The 12,383-nt window shown below is 39.5% G+C and overlaps 1 protein-coding gene across 2 annotated transcripts in view; it reads right to left on the bottom strand.

Moving 5' to 3' along the window:
* LOC114465883 (transcription factor SOX-6-like) overlaps window positions 1-12,383 on the bottom strand; it is a 130,953-nt gene that overhangs the window by 111,278 nt on the left and 7,292 nt on the right. The gene's annotated exons all lie outside the window — the stretch shown is intronic.

Here is a 12,383-nt window from a genome sequence, read left to right as displayed (position 1 = left end):
GACAAAAGTACACTTCATAGAAACATCCCTGAGCCCATTTGGATGTTATTCTCCTCTCTGCTACTCTCACTGTTTTTAAAGGTATTTAATCTTAATAGAGCCAGCACTGAAGATGCTGTTTCAATCAAGCGATTAGCGACTTGGATTCCCTTGAGCAGCATTCACACTCAGTAGCTCCTGCTGACCCGTCTGAACACGTTCCAGATGTCTGCAGAACCAGTTCCACTGTTTCCTCCACTTTCCTAACCAACCTTCTCCTCCGATCCACACTCACCGCCACTCATGTGCATATGGCTGATCCAACACCTGGGCATGCTGGGTAATCAGAGAGTCAGCTGGCTGTCCAGTGAGTGGAAGCTGGCGTTACTATGCTTGTATACACTCATTCAGAAAAGACCTTGTCTGCAAGGACACACCTGTTGGAAATATGCAGCATTTCTGCACATCGCCATGTTCTTCTACACACACTGACACATGCAGGTGTGTGACTGTAGCGTTTAGCATGTACTCTAAGCAGAAAGGGTGTGGTTGAAGGGTTTGGGAATATTGTTTTAAAATTTGCCCCTGTAGGTTTTCAAGCTCCTACATGTGCATATGAACAATGTGGCGTGCAAAGATCCTTAGAACTTAGCTGATCGTAAAAATATACGGAACACATTTTATTAATGTACATCTTTGTAGACGTTATTCAATCGTCTTCTTGGGTCGCGAGGGTCTGCTGGAGCAACCCCATCTGTCTGAGGGGAAATGGTGATGCACCTTGGACAGAACACCATAAAAACAAGCACATTCTCACAGTCAGTCACTTGTAAACTCCGTGATGGGAGGCAGCTGCATGTTTACAACACTTGGCAACAAATTATTTTGTTTTTTAACCTTTGGATCCAAGCACAAACACACAATTCAATGAAATACTTAATGACTAAAATATGGTATTTGACCTCTTGGACAATAAACCCCACGCATATATTTCATCATCTAAAGCAGAGTTTCTCAAATGGGGGTATGTGTACCCCTAGGGGTACACGATGGCACTACAGACTGGAGAGAGAGAGAGAGAGAGTAACAAATGGAAGCAATAAAAATATGGGCTTATAATGTTTATTTTTAGTTAATAGTACCAGCAACAAAACAAAATGACAACAAAAACACACAAAATAAGAGAAAAATATACTGAGTAATAAAAAAACGACAATAAAATACACAAAAATAACAAAGACACAGAAAACGACAAAAGAAACAACCAAATGACACCAAAAACAAACACACTGAGGGAGAACAATTTAAATAATACCAACAACAGACAAAAATGAAAACAAAACACACAAAATGATCTTGATTAGAACATGAACTGAAAATACAAAGGTCAGTCTTGGTCCCACATCAGGAGGGAGTGACAGGAAATGATAAAAACTATAGAAACAAATCTATTCAGGGGGCACTAAAAACTGTGTTATCACTCATTTAATCCATCAGTATGCTCTGTCGGTAATTCTTCCACAGTATTCTGAGTAAAATGTTGTAGTTGGACAAAGGGGGTACTTGGATTCAGAATCAAGAGAAAGGGGGTACTCGAGCCAAAAACTGCTGAGAACCACTGATCTAAAGGACATGTGTCAAGAGCCTCTGCTAAATATCATAGAACTTTGCACTCTGATTTTAACTTGCCTGGCCTTAATATTTACATGACTAGGACAAACGCACACACACACATTTATCCATAATAGGTCTATCACTTGTTCTTCCCTTGGCTTACGCCGATGTTCTCGCTCTCTGACATATTTGACCTTTGCTTTTCTCATCTGCTCTACCCTGAGAGGAGAAAGCCTGACACAAGAGAACCAGGCTTTAAAGCCATTCTCAGCTCCTCTTGACAACTGCAGGAAGTAACAGCTACCTTTTTGGCTCACTGTCTTAACAGCTGTAAAATGGCACATGTAAGCTCTCAGTTTAGCCAGCTGCAAAAAAAAAGCCCCCGTTAAAATGAAATGAGACTTACTGCGGCCAATGGAAAGTCCAGAGACGTCTCTATGGAAAAACAAATCAGTGATATCTGAGCAATATAAGGAAAGAGGAGCAATGTAATGCATGATAAGAAGATACATAGTATTTCACTACTCGTAGTGAGGCCTTGCACCTGCACAGTGAATACATGCATTCACACAACAAAATATGCAGAGTCCCAAATGCTGTCTTGTTGCAGCTGTCAATGCCACTTGTGCAGAAGCGGACACACTGGAGTAAGAACAATGGATCTCTATGAGAAAGAAGCACTCTCAATGAGCTCTGCACCACATGAGGCTCTGTGCTGCCACATCCATGTTTGCACCACGGGGAACAAGAGTATGGGTCCAACTAATCATATGGGCAATTACACCAGAACGAGCTTTACTTGACCCATAAATGATGAGCTTATAGTGCAGATTGATGCTCAGTGATCATTTGCAACATTATATAGGCCTTGTAATGCCTGTGTGAACATCTCTGTGGTTTTACTTACAGCTAATGAGCACAAGACTCCTCATCCAGATAATATCAAGCTACCAATTCTCTATATTTAGGTAGTGTTTGGACTGCAGGTGCTTGAGGTTTTTTGGAGGCGCGTACGTTGCTAGCGTTATTTCCACACATCATGTTCACCAACAGGAAATAAAAGAATCTGATGGTAAAAATACAGCTTTCAGCTATGATAATAATAATGGTTGAATTTTAAATTGTGATTTTCTTGACCCGAGAAGCCATTCATGGAAATCATTATTCCTTCACTGACCAATCATAATGTCGGAGGAAAGCTACATTCATAGCCAAAGCTATACATTGACAGAAGTTAGGGTTGGGGTCAATTACTGTTTTCAGTTACAATTACATTTTAAATTACCCATGTTCCATTACAATTCAATTACGATTACAGTTACCAGCATTTTTTCCAATTTCAACTAAATGACAATTATTTTTTATCCTCAGAAAGTCAATAACAATTACTGAGCCTGAAATAAAAACCTAATAAAAGTGAACCTTCCTCTTGTGTTAGCTTCCTGTTAGCATCTCTTATAATAATGGGCCGTAAATCAGGTGTAAAATACACTAAAAGCAAATATCTATCGTCTAATGTCTTTCCTATCTATTGGTTACCTTGTAAGGCTTCATAATCAAGGGAAAATATAGGTTTGAATTTTTTTTAAATGGTAAAATGCAGGAAAGCTTGATATGAAACATATATGAATAATTGTTAACTACATACAGTATGTGTAGAACTGTACATAGAACTATAACCCAACCCTGACAGAAGTGTTGCTTCCCATCTACACACATCAGCCCTTCTAACCTTCTTCACTCATGTTTATACATTTATATCTGCACGGACAGCCACCAAACACAACAACCATGATTACTATTCAGACTGATTTAAAACTGATTATTAGCCCAGTTGCTCGCCGCCCTGAACCAAGGCTGCCCTTTTACGGCTAACTCAGGATACAAGGTAGATCGAGAATGGGACTACTTCCCTGCAGAACTAACACACACACAAGCTGAGTTTCCATTACCCGTGGTAATGGGCAAAACCTAAATAGCGGTAATGTAAACACCTGAACTTAAAAAAAACACTCAAATATTGTTGAAATGTTTTTACGATTTGATGAGGAGGAATTTCAGACGTCTCAATATTGAAATGTATAGAAAAAGTGCCATGGAAACACTTTTTCTGAAATTACATGTCACAGAACGTGACGTACCGGATAACATGACCACTAGTCTCTGAGAAAACATGGCGCGGTACGTGTAAACCAAGACATTTCTTAGCATCCTAGTTTAGAATTATTAGTCCGTCTTTCTGCAGAGAAGTCTCGCGTTATGAGATTTCACGGGGGTTAGGAGGTTCCTGTCCCAAACAGCGTTCAGTGGAAACAAGTTCAAAGTGTAATTATACTTTGTCAACATTTAGAAATATCGCTTTTATTTTTGCGAAAATCTGTAACGGAAACCCAGCTACAGTCACAGGTACACACACACACATACACACACTACACACACGTTCACTTGTACAATTAGTTCATAAGCTGCAATTAAGCAAACATAGACATGTTTCTGAGCTGTGAGAGGATAACTGAGCGTCCAAATGTCAAACATAGTGAGTGAGTGTAAAACTCTGTTCTTGGTTCATAGCAGACTTAGTTCAGTGACTTCTGTGTCCATCTTTCTGGAAAATTAAACTAAAACACATTAAATTCACAGACAAATACCAAACTGGTTTATAAATAAGAAGTTTGATTATGTTTAGAAAGAACGCATTTATTTCTGTGGAAGTGGAGTTTGCACTTCATGGTGGTTTCTGATAAGTTGTTGACGTTACCTTTTATGGTATAATGAGGATGAACTTTATTTCCACTAAAGTGACCAATTAAAACCATTTGCCTGAGAAACAGTCAAACTTGGGCCACTTGTGGCGTGGTTGGCGGCAAAAGCAAGAAGCTTTCAAAGCGGTAGAAGGCACTGATATAGCTTTGAGATTATCGCACGATTATTGTAGAGTGTAACAGTGGAGGCATTCAACAATCCCTGCACAGTTGTGTTTAGGCTACTAAAACACTCGGTTACAGAGAAAGACTGATCCAGTTTCCTGATTATGTCAGTAACAAAAGACTTTGGGAAATATGCACGTGGGTGGGCAAAGTGCTACAGAAAAAAGTGGAACAAGAGAAGCGGATGTTTGCTTGAGTGAAAAGGCTTTGTGCTCCCTTCACAAAACACCTAGGCCAACATAACGGAGGCTTAAGTGACAACATGTATTCTCTGCCCGAATCGCTGTTAACATGAAATATCACCAAAGCAAAGGGGGGGAGGGGGGAGGAATGGTAGGGGCAAGCGCCAGCACATACATCTAAACCTCACCCATGTGCACGCTAACCAAAGGAGATTACATTATGGTGCGCACCATTGTCCCACGCCTTCAAGACAAAGCCTGTTCCACTGTGCAAACAGCGCGCCTTGGAAAAGATTGTAAAAACAAGAGGTGAATGTCAAAAGTGAATAGGATCGCTCCCTTCTTTCTGTCAGACTGCTGAGGTATGCACAAACACATCGCTGCGTGACAGAGAAGAAAGGATGGCCTTGTGAAGGAAGGACTTAGAAAAAGTTGGAGCGTCTTTGCATGAAAAGACCAACACCGTGAGAAGATGCCTGCCTGACTTTTTGGGTCTATACAAACAAAATTCTCCACAAGTGTTTGACTGAAAGAGCCCCCAGAACACACAGGGGGGGGCATAGCACTAAAGACAAAAGATCAGGCCAGTAATGATGACCTACGGCTGCCAACAGAGTCAAACAAAGTTATCAAAGCGATATCAATGCAGGATGCAAATTCACTTCATTTAAAGCAAATGGATTTTAAATCTACAAAGAGCCTCCAACCTCAGCCTCAGCCCCAAGTCAACCGTGTCACGACCCAAACAAGGCTTTAACTGTCACGGGCAATTAATGAGGGCAACCTCAGCCCCCCCACCTCTAATTTACAAGGCCAGCACCAGCCTGTAATTAATTGCTGTGTGCATAAATGTAAATGAGCCCACTGGGAAAGGCAAGAAGAAAAAAAGGCTGTCAGGCCAATATTCCAGCACGTAGCAATCTGAGAGAGAGCAGGAGAGATTTAGAGGACGGCGCACAAATCTTCCCTGTCCATAAAACTCAAAGCGGCTAAAAGTGAGAGGAGACTCGTCAGGGAGGAGGCGGAGGTTGTCCAAGGAATCGGCTGAGGGGAAAAGAAAAGTAAATTGTGGCAACAATAAATAACAGTTGTTTTATTTCAGTTCTGCTCTCCTCTGTGTTTTTGAGATCTGTAATAATATGATACATTTTGACTTTTTTTTTGTGCTGTGGTGTTGCTTTTAATCGAATAATTAATCTCTTCTATGAATGTGTTGATAAAAACAGTTTTTTTCACATTTATTTTCTTTGTCTGACTGTTAGCAAAATTGAAAATTGTATACAGATGGGCATCCTGTATCACAATGGGGGTCACCAAATTGTGATGGCCTGATTTGATGACCACCTTTTTTTTTTCTTTTTTTGTATGTCTGGAGTCATTTTGTGTATTTTTCTTGTCGTTTTTCCGAGTCATTAAAAAGAAAAAAAAATCTGTAGTTTTGTGCATATTTCATGTTTTGTCACGCTACCTATGGCCTAAGTCTACTATAAACAAACACTCCAAACAAACACTTTGTTTTTATCGCCAATGTATTAAAGAACTGTGTATTTTTCCAGCCAATCAGGAGAGGCCAAAGTGATTAAGGAACCTAAAACTCTTTTAAAGCAGGAATCCTCTGATTGCACCTTAACGCAAACCTTATAGTAACTTTATCTCCTTTGATTAGCTACGTGAAAATATTCCTCGAGTGCAGTTTGCATGTTCTCTCCTAGCAGTTACAGTGTTGCACCAACTGTCCAGTATAGTGCATACATCAAAGCTTGTTTGGGTTACAAGTGATCAAATATAGCTTTAACATGACACCTCTATCAGTGCAGTCATTATCATGAACCTAATCCTTCAGCAAAAGCCACAGAGTTGAACAAAAAAAACGTGCACGGCAAAGGGAAGCGAGCAGCAGAATATGTCATCATTCACGGAGACGACAATAGCAGCTGTCATTCATAAATCTACTGCACAAAAGGCATCGCTTCTTTACTCCCTTTGTGTGAACAAACAGGTACAGAGACTATTGTTCATTCAGACCAGCAGAAATGCAAGAAAAACACACGTGAGACCCACAACACTCAAACACACACACACACACACACAGACACACTCACACTGCAGGATCTACAGCTGCTACAATAGCGTCTTTATGACATAAGCTCCTTTTCACTACAGCGCTTTACAAAGGCAAATGAGATTTTTCCTATAGCAGGCCTCCAGCAATAACAATTGACATCACTGACCAGCCCCCGTATGTTTCCCATATTTAACAGGGACACACGGCGTAAGCTTCTTGGGAGTGGGGGTGAACAGCTTGCTGAGCCGGCGTTTTTCCTCTCTTTACATCGACAGGAAACATGGAGGGCAAGGGCGACTAGTTACAGCAGCTCTGGAGGAATCAAACGTGATTGGCTGTTTGCAAACTGAGGCTCATGTAAAACTGAACGGAATGTGGCGTCAACACAGAAAGAGCCCGACAGGTGGAAAAAAAGGCCCAGGAGTTCTTTTCTGACAGATACTGATATATCCTACTAAAGTAGAAGTACTGGAACTTCATTAGAATTGTACTCAAGCACATGCAAAGCATATATAAAATACTCAAGCAAAGTAGTGCATTTAAATAATACTCAAAGTTACTTTTGTCTCCCATGTTTATTTTTGGTAATAAATCTTGCCACGGTTCACTTGCATACAGTAAACATCTGATGTATAAACTTAAAAAGTAAGAGACCAAATCTTGTACAAATTGAACATAATTTATTTTCCACTAAGGCATCTGCATAAAATAAAAGGTTTGTCAAAATGTAGAATTGTTTTTAAAGGGATCCTCCACTGTTTTTACAAATGTGGCCTAAAACCTTTGAAATGTCCTTATCAGAAGATCTATGCCTAACAAAATGCATTATTTTGCACCATCCTTCCATCAACTTTTTAAACTGGGACTATTTTACCCTGTGCGCCGCCATGTTGAAATGACGTCATTGGTGTGCATGTAAATAAGGACAACCAGGATTCACTGTTGCTCTTTAGAATCAGCCGTGAATCCACTGCTGCATTGAGCAGGTTGCCTTTACTTCCATGCACGCGGCGCTCTTCTTCTCTCCTTAATGGCGTCTATGAAACAGCAGAGTGGGAACTGTCACCCCCTGTGGCCATAGATTTTTTCAGGTCACGGTTTTAATTTATCATCTCTCAGTAAACAAAAGAGGTTTACATCAATTGTTTTACGTTTTACTGAGTTTTAGAGCAACCCAAAGCAGCACAAACTGTCATTTTGACTGAAAAAGCTGCTAAATTATCCTAAATGCTTAAACTCCTATAGAACTCAATGGACCAAAAAGGGCTCATCAAGTCACTGATGACATCACTTCAACATGGCGGCACACAGGGTAAAGTAGTCCGAGTTTTAAAAGTTAATAAAACAAATATGGCGCAAATTAATGTGTTTTGTTAGGCATAGATCTTCTAATAAGGACATTTCAAAGGTTTTAGGCCACATTTGTTAAAACAGTGGAGGATCCCTTAAAAAAAAAATTAAAAAAAAACATTAACATTAGGTAGGGCTGGTGATTGTCACAATTATGCAATAAAATAAATTCATTTATTTAATTGCAATAATAAAAAAAAAAGATTGCACTTCATGTAGTGTTGACGTTGACCTTCGACAGCATGTGCAGACAAGGCCAACAAATAAATCAATAAAGATAAAAATAAAAAAATAACCCAAATGTATATCATGAAATAACCTCCATTCAGTGCTGTTTTAGCGCAGTACAGTACATTACATTTAATCTGATTGGCCGACTATGATGTGATGCATTTGATTGTTGTCTGATCATTTAATTTTTTTGTGGTTTCATAATGTCTGTTGATCAGTTCATAACTGAAAATAATAATTTACTCAGTAACGGTTGGGTGTGGAAATGTAACAAATGACTTTAGTACTTTCAAAACGTACTTAAAGGTATAGAGGACGATTTTCTCAAAGTTTACAAAAGAAACGCCCTCTGCACATGTGCAGCACTCTACCTGCTCAAGAAGGAACGCCTACATGTGCATGAGAGCGTGCACGACCCCTGTTTTCCTCGTGCACAGCTCTGTTTACATGTTGGAGTCGGCATCGCTCATACAGGCTTACCCTCCAAAAGAACATTTTCACTTTTCCTACTATGTCAGACTCGCCACCGGTAAGAGAAAATCCATTTTCAAAGAACCAGATGCGCACAGGCATGAGCACGAGCATGTACGACGTCCTCACGTTAAACATATCATCAGAATGATTGACAATTAGAAGGACCAATGGTCTTGATGATCCACCCAGAAGTTGAAGCCACAATAACATTGTCCACAATACCTTTAAGTTCAAGTAAAACTACTGATTTAGAAATATATTCAAACAAGTACAAGTACCCATAAAAGCAACTCAATTACAGTATTGTTAATACTTGTAATGCACTACGTTCGCGTCTGTGTAAAACTGAATGGGTTGTGGGGTCAACACAGAAAAAGCCAAACAGGTGTTGAAAAGGCCAAACTGTTTTTCTCTGACAGACACAGATATTAGAGATACGTTGTGCAATGTTCCTGTGGAACCTATTGGTGCAAATGTCAGCGGGCCTGGAGGCAGCCATGTGTTCCACCATCTAAAGTGTTTTTGGACTAAAGGGAGGAAACCTGAGGTCTGAATCCCCGTCAGCTGGATACCCGAGCCAACGCCACTCCACTGCACACCCCGTCATCAGTGAACACCACACACCACACTTCACTAATCCAACAGCGTGCACAGAACATGGCATACCATATACAAATAAACCCGAGCCAGGAGCTCATCATGGGTGTGTCATCGAAGGCACTGATGACACAAAGGGATGAACCCAGGCTTCATGAGGTTTCTATTCAGAGAAGATCTCCTTCCAACCTCTATTTCTCTATCTCTGACGCTCACCACCATCCCATGATGACAACTGCTCAATTAAAGACTCCTTATGGCCTGGAAACCATGGCAACGCCCTGTGTAGACAAACTGGATCCCAACCAATCAGACTCAGGCCTAGGCTCAGTGGGTGGGGCCAGATGCTCCTGTTGCTCACTACCTCACCACAGGATCATTTCAGAGGACCCCAAAATCCTGCTACCACACCCCGTTACTCCAAACCGCTGCCAGTGGGAAGAGGTTCAGCTTCTGCTTTTAGACGAGGGCAGCGCCTCCATCGATGGGAGGAGCAGGAACGAAACCAACTGGGAAGGAGGACAAGTAAACATGAGCTCCCAACACGACTTTCTCTGTTGGCTGAAGCTGCCGCCAAAGATCATTTATTATTAGATGAAATCATAACGTACGCCACATGGATCAATGAATCAAACATCATTTCCTACAAAAAGAAAAAAATTTGGAAATTGTCAATTTAAAATTTGTGTTTTTCTCCACTGTAAACACTCGTTGGGTTAAGGTCAGGGTTAGGGTTAAGGTATTGGTTGGGGGTTAAGGTATTGAATGGCACTTAATGACATCCATCATGACACCTTATTAATACTAATGATAGATAATGACAGCATGATGTCAGCCTTATGTATAAAACTTCAAGTAAAGTGTTACCAAAAACACTTCTATGCATGCGTCTCCGTGACTCCACAGCCCAGAACAGAGAACAGAGTGTGTTATGGGATGTGGAGTCCTGTAAACTGGTGCACAGAAGTGTTTTTACCTCATTTTATCATGATTTCATGTGTTTTTTCACCTAACAAGGAGAAAAGTGATTCCCTGAGACAATTTTTAGTCTAGTTTGTTCCCGATATTCTCTGTGATATCAGAATGAAGTAAAAAAAAAACACTTCTACGCATGCGTCTCCGCTACTCCACAGCCCAGAATGCAATGCACGAAAATGTCAACTAACAGATTGTTTATGGTGAAAACAAACTGTTGAAGCTGCAATTTCAATCATTTAAATTTTTTTCGAATGGTTGTTGATTGCAAATGATTTTTGATTCATTCACTTATGAGGCCCGCACTATGATTTCATCTAATAAAAAAGTTATTGAGGGTAGCAAATTAAAGTTTGCTTTTTTTGGTTATGTGTGAGCATATAAAGCCAGGATAAACGACTTAATGAACTCACGTGAAAATTGCAAACATTTCATTGGCGGAGGAATCACAATCAGACTTTTTATTTATCCCAGGGGGAAATTATTTGCATTAGAGCCGCTCAAGAAATATTACAAATAAAAGAATAAATGTTAAAGAAAGAAAAAAGAAAGAAAGAGAAGAGAACATTTACATAATTAACTAAAGACTGTTAATTAAATAAGGATTAAATACACACACATTACAGTAATAAAAAGTATAAGATTATTATTTTTATTATTATTAATAATAATAATAATAATAATAATAATAATAATATACAAATATAATACAGGTATTTACAACAGGAAGAAGATTGTCAGTGGAGGGAAAGTAAAATTTGTATGATTATATATACCAACTCACCCATGCTGTGCACATTTATATCTAACCATATATCATGGAATATCAAATAATAGTAGATTTTTTCCACCCAAATGATATTATATAATAACAAAGATAACTGTGAAGCACATGCATTGACTAATCAATTTAATTCAACTTTAATTTTATAGCGCAAATTACAACAATAGTTATCTCGTAGCGCTGTCAAAATATTAAATTCTTAAAATAAATAAATCAGAAGATTGATGCATAATAATAGTCTTTAGCAGAATCCATAGATATTTTTAAACAGGAAAATAAGATTTAACAACTTCAAAAAATAGGTCTAAAGTCTTTTTGTTAATACTGATAACATTTGGATCAAATTGTGAATGAACTTGTACTTGGTCCAACATTTTATTCATTCTAGGTGTGAAACATGTAATAAAAGATGAGATATTCCACCACCCACTTTTTTTAACCTATGCAAAAACTCCCAAAAAGTCAAACTTTTGCCAATGATAAGTGCTGCATTTTCTATGTAATGTTGATACTTTCATACACTTGGTTTGAACAGAATGTGATTTCAGGCTGAAGACTAAACAGAAAGACGAGTCACGCAACACGTGGGACGCTCCTAGCTGTGTGCTCTGAGTTTAGCTTCTTCATGCAGGTCTTTTTAATTCCCCATCCTCTCTCTAACTTCACTGAAGAACTGGAAAACAGATTAAGAACAAGGTGAGCACATGCACATTCCTTTTTTATGCTTCCACCTAAAACTACGACGATATCTCTCCTTGTTTCCCAACATGACGACCTCACACTCAGTCCTGCACTTTTCCCAAATGTTTCCAGTTAGTAAAAAAGCCTTTTATACCAGTTTAACCACCACATGACAGATGTAAATAATCTTCATCATTTAGAACAAACAAAGCTGATTTGGCTTTAATGTGCGCTTGCTTTGTTCTTGTTAGATGCTTGAAAACACGTGTGACTATATTACACAGTACTGTCCAAACCCGTGCACAGTAGCGTGCGGTTATGTTTGGTCGACCCGAGCAGCGTTCGCTACTTTTAGCAGCTCTGTGAAAACGATCTGGGTGCAGTTAACGGGAGAAGCAAAGAAGGCCACAAACACGTGCACACATCACATCACCCTCTCGTATCAACTGTGTGCAGACAATACCTGCGCAGAATCAAAGCTGCAGGTAAGGTAACGGTCAAATTCCCACTCGGAGCAGCTGGGA

This window comes from Gouania willdenowi, chromosome 6 (assembly GCF_900634775.1).
Source record: "Gouania willdenowi chromosome 6, fGouWil2.1, whole genome shotgun sequence".
NCBI lineage: Eukaryota > Metazoa > Chordata > Actinopteri > Blenniiformes > Gobiesocidae > Gouania > Gouania willdenowi.
Note: the sequence above shows the minus strand (reverse complement) of the source record. Positions and strands in the feature narration are given on the sequence as shown.